The sequence below is a fragment of the Haematobia irritans genome, chromosome 3 (assembly GCF_050003625.1).
Source record: "Haematobia irritans isolate KBUSLIRL chromosome 3, ASM5000362v1, whole genome shotgun sequence".
In the NCBI taxonomy this organism is placed as follows: Eukaryota; Metazoa; Arthropoda; class Insecta; order Diptera; family Muscidae; genus Haematobia; species Haematobia irritans.
This window is the reverse complement of record NC_134399.1, coordinates 230,684,061-230,689,730: the sequence shown is the minus strand read 5'-3', so window position 1 is coordinate 230,689,730 and position 5,670 is coordinate 230,684,061.

The window sequence follows — 5,670 nt, the reverse complement described above, 5'->3', positions numbered from 1 at the left end:
CTCTTTACCCATTGGCGGCGGTAATGTCCCAAAGCATGTTGCCTTCTGGCCCTGAATATGTGGGGACATGATGCCTTTTCATTGCTTTGCCATTGTCTTCCATCGTTGTTGGAATGCTGGTGAAATGTAGTTTATGATGGCAATGGTGCAATTGTGTGAACATAAAAATGTGAAATGGAGTGCCGAGTAAACGGGAATGGGTGATATTATCCGGAATAACATTGCAAAACGTGAATAATGACAGCCTTGTTTGTCTGTCATAAAAGGGAATAAAATGCCAAAATCGTACGGCCAGGATGTAAGCAAGCTCATATGCAATTCCTTATCACAGCTCATATTTAGAAGCTCACATGTGAGTAAATAACCCAAATGATATAGCTACTCTGACTTTGGCATCGTCACTCACCTTGGGCCACTCACATTCACACTCACTCTGCTCCCTTCTCAATATGTAGACCTTGGCCAAGCATAAGCGACTCCTTTGCTGCATAAAAATTTATCATTGTAGGCTATGTGACTCATAATCATTAATCTTCTTTTATTTCCATCATTGAGGAGGAAATATTGCAAAGGTCAGGTCTGCCATGGGCCAAGAAATAACTTTGTGGTCTCCCTGTTTTCTGCCGCCGCAAATATCAACGAACTTTTTCCAAAAATATTGAACACAGAAATACCAAGAAAATGCTGAGGGTGCATTTAAAAGGTGGTGGCGGAAATGCACACATCTTCCGCCACAAAGTAAAGGAAACCGAACGGAAAAAGGGAGTCCGGAGAATTGAAAATTCACAAGGAAATGGAAATAAAATCCATTAAATGTTCGACACTTGAGAGTGTCGTAAATAACCACGATGATGGTCAGGGAATGTGGTAACAGCACTACCATTACCCAAAGAATCTACCATACGAATTTGTTCTCACCCATTCGGATATCTTTTTTACTCCGGTTTCCGTTTCGTTTGCATGTCCAAGCGTATGATTACCATTCACCGCACATATTTTGATCAGTCAATCACCAACGTTTGACAACATGGAAGTGTGCAATAAATTGAATGGAATCACCTGTGTAAGATATCTTTTAAACTCCGAAAGGAGATTCAAATTTTGAAGGAAGGAAATAAGAATTTGTAATGGGCAATGGTAAATATATTTCGTTCTATTTTTATACCCTTCACCACTACTGTGGTACAGGGTATAATAAGTTTGTGCATTTGTATGTAATGCCAAGAAGGAGTAATCATAGACCAATCTTTTAGTATACGGATCGGCTTAGAATTAAATTCTGAGTCGATTTAGCGATGTCCGTCTGTCCGTCTGTCTGTCTGTCGGTCCGTCTGTCTGTCTGTCTGTTGATGTATTTTTGTGTGCAAAGTACAGCTCGCAGTTTTAGTCCGATTGTCCTAAAATTTGGTATAGGGTCCTGTTTCGGCTCAAAGACGATCCCTATTGATTTAGATATAGCTGCCGGTTCAGATTTAGATATAGCTGCCATATATATTTTTCACCGATCTTGTCATAATTGGCGTGTATATCAACCGATCTTCCTCAAATTCCGTACATCCGAATATTTTATGAGTCTCGAAAAACTTGCAAAATATCAGCAAAATCGGTTCAGATTTAGATATAGCTCCCATATATAGCTTTCGCCCCATTTGCCCACAGAGGCCAATTTTTTGCTCCGATTTAGTTGAAATTTTGCATAGGGAGTAGAATTAGCGTTGTAACTATGCGTGCCAAATTTGCTTGAAATCGGTTCAGATTTGGATATATCTCCCATATAAAGCTTTCGCCCGATTTACACTCATATGACCACAGAGGCCAATTTTTAACTCCGATTTAGTTGAAATTTTGCACAGGGAGTAGAATTAGCATTGTAGCTATGCGTGCCAAATTTGGTTGAAATCGGTTCAGATTTAGATATAGCTCCCATATATATGTTTTTCTGATTTCGACAAAATGGTCAAAATACCAACATTTTCCTTGTAAAATCGCCACTGCTTAGTCGAAAAGTTGTAAAAATGACTCTAATTTTCCTAAACTTCTAATACATATATATCGAGCGATAAATCATAAATAAACTTTTTCGAAGTTTCCTTAAAATTGCTTCAGATTTAAACGTTTCCCACATTTTTTTACTAACATTGTGTTCCACCCTAGTGCATTAGCCGACTTAAATTTTGAGTCTATAGATTTTGTAGAAGTCTATCAAATTCTTCCAGATCGAGTGATATTTAAATGTATGTATTTGGGACAAACCTTTATATATAGCCCCCAACACATTTGACGGATGTGATATGGTATCGAAAATTTAGATCTACAAAGTGGTGCAGGGTATAATATAGTCGGCCTCGCCCGACTTTAGACTTTCCTTACTGTTTTTTTTCTATTTTTTCTTTGTTGGAAATGCAAGGATTATGTAAACCAAGATGTTATGATGGTTTCAGCTGCAATCGTTAATGTTTTGATTTCAGCTTAAACCATGCGTTGACTAAACTGCAAGAGTAGCTTAACCATCAAAGGAAAATTATGTTTGTCAAATTGATTTGGATAAAGTTTTTTTTTAAATTGAAAAATAAAAAATGAAAACAATTTTACATTCCAATTAAAACATTAATGACCCAATTAACATTTAAATTGAGTAAAAAAATATATTATCAAATAAAAAATAATTGAAAAAAATAATTGAAATACTATTCTTCGGTTCTTTGAATTTTGAATCAAATCTAAAGAAAACTCAAACTGTAATTATAATCGGAAAACTCATAAGAAAGTTTAAAATCTTGTAAAATTACCAGAATCGCAGATTCGATCGAATTCCAAAAAGTTTTTCAGCGGTGGATTATCACCCCTCAATAATGCTGCACAGAAAAAATATCACCAAAATATTTCCAATGAAAAAGTTGATTGAAGATGAAACAGTAGTTAATAAAAAATAATTTATACAATTAATTTTTAATTAAAATAGAAAATAAAATCATCTAAGTGAAAAAAATAATAAATAATTATAAATAAACATAAAATATAAATAATTGATATCGTCAATTAAAAACATAATTCGAATTTTCAAAAAAAAATATATATATAAATAATTGATATCGTCAATTAAGAACATAATTCGAATTTTCAACAAAAATCAAAAAAATCGAATTTTCAAAAAAATTACGAAGAAAAAATGGAAAAACTATTAGACGACAAGACAACTTATAAGACAATAAGGGAGGATCCTACACAAAAACTTCAAAGGAAAAACAGCAAAATAATAACGGATCTTTTCAAGAACGGCTACATCTCTGTGCAAGAAAAGTTTAAGCTGACTTCCAATGCAGCGAACGCACCTAGACTATATGGGCTTCCAAAAATACATAAACTGAATATGCCTCTGCGACCAATATCGTCGTCAGTTGAAGTGACATGTTACAACATGTCCAAGCATGTGGGTTCCATAATTAAAAATTTCATTTCGGAAAAATATAATATAAAAAATTCATATGAACTAAAAGACAGATTAAAAATGTATCTTTGGACGAAAACGACATACTAGTATCATTTGACGTGGTATCGTTGTTCACCAACATACCTATACACCTAGCAATAAAAAACATAATGACACAATGGAAAAGTTTAGAAACACACACTAAAATACCTAAGACACAATTCTTAAAACTACTTCAATTTTGTTTAAATGACAACAATTATTTTAAGTATGGAGAAATTCTGTACTATCAAACGTATGGCATGCCAATGGGAAACCCATTGTCTCCAACGATCGCCGACATAGTTTTGGATAATATGTTAGCAGAAACTATCAAAGAACTTAGTGAAAGGAACATTACAATAAAGTTTATAACTAAATATGTGGACGACTTATTTGCGGTAATTAAAAAAGAAGATGAAGATATAATACTTGCAACATTCAACAAATACCACAACAAACTTCAATTTACAATAGAAAAAGAAACCAACAACTGCTTGCCTTATTTGGACGAAAAGCTACATAGAAATAACGACAAAATTTCCACAGAATGGTACACAAAATCAATAGCTTCCGGAAGAATAATAAATTTTCATTCTACCCAACCTTTTAAACAAAAGATAAATACTGCAATAAACCTAATCCAAAAATCAATAAAATTAAGTGATCAACAATTTCAGAGAGCCAATTTAAAAAAGGTAGAAAATATTCTTCTTAAAAACTCATTCCCACAATATATTATAAATAACTTAATTAAGAAGTCTACAACACAAACACAAAAATGCCGAAATAATACGGATGATAACAAAACACTTGGCAACACCATGAAATATTATAGCATTTCATATATCCCAAAGCTAACAGAAACAACAATGCTAAATGAAATAGTAGAAGACCAACAAACAACATTCGCTCACAAACCCAACCAGGGATCCGGAGCGGTCCAGTTTTTTCGCTCCGCTCCCGCTCCGGAGAAAAAAAAAACCGCTCCGCTCCACGCTCCGCTCCGAGAAAAAAAAATCGCTCCGCTCCGCTCCTCTTCGAGAAAATTATAGTACAAACATTGTATTATTTGTTCAATTGAGTTTTATTTTATTTAGAAAAATCGGGCGGTACATATATGGGAGCTATAGCTAAATCTGAACCGATTTCGATGATTTTTTGCACATATAGTTAGTGCTATAGAAGATTACATTTCGCCAACTTTGAGTAAGATCGGTTGATAAATAAGGGTTTTATGGCCTAATTTGGCAAAATCGGGCGATACATATATATGGGACCCTAACCACTATGTGGTTTAGGGTATAATGACTTTAAAACAATGTGTTGAAACATTTTATTAATTTTGAAGATTTTTTCAGAAATATTAAATCCATTTTGACTTCATTAAAACGAAATTTGCATTCATGTTAGGATACACATTTTTATGTCGAATCACTTCGCTATAAGGATAAACAGACTTCATGGAAAAGTTTAGAGACTTTTAGACAACGAAAAACTTTTTTTCAGAGAAATACGTCTTCTATTCTAAGCAAAATTCGTATTTTAAGCAGGTGAAATATTTGGCCTCCCGACAATATTCTTTGCGGTGCACCATCTACTATTTAATATGTGATAGAAACCAAATTTATGAAAATGGACCAAATTCTGTTTGGTCTGACCATCGGACCAAATTTAAAAATTAGAAATCTTTTGGACCAATTTTGGTCCGATCGGACCAAAACGGCAACGCTGATTGGAATTGAAAGTCTATACACAGAGTAGAAGTAACTACTCTCCGAAAGTTTTTTTTGTTTTGCAACAGACGTAGAGAAGAGGTTTTGCTATATTTGTAATGTGTGTGTGTATGTTTATGTTTGCAACAACCTCCATCGACATCAGTCCGTGGTATACCTACGAATATTCTTACTCAGATCTAGTGTTACCTAATTTCGCTTTTTTCCCCTTTATTGTATAATAATTGTATATGCGCACATTTTTCAACCAAAATTTAAACTATCCATAATTTTAATTAAATCTTCGAGAACTAATATCAGAAATAAGAGAATGCTAGGATATAGTACAATAGTAAAGCAATATGAATGTCCTTACACTGAAAAAAAGCATGCCCGGTTCCAAAGATTTTGTCTTTACTTTAACCGTAAGGATACTTTAAAGACGCAATTCTCTTTTAAATTTGGGGGTTATGTACTTGCTTCTAG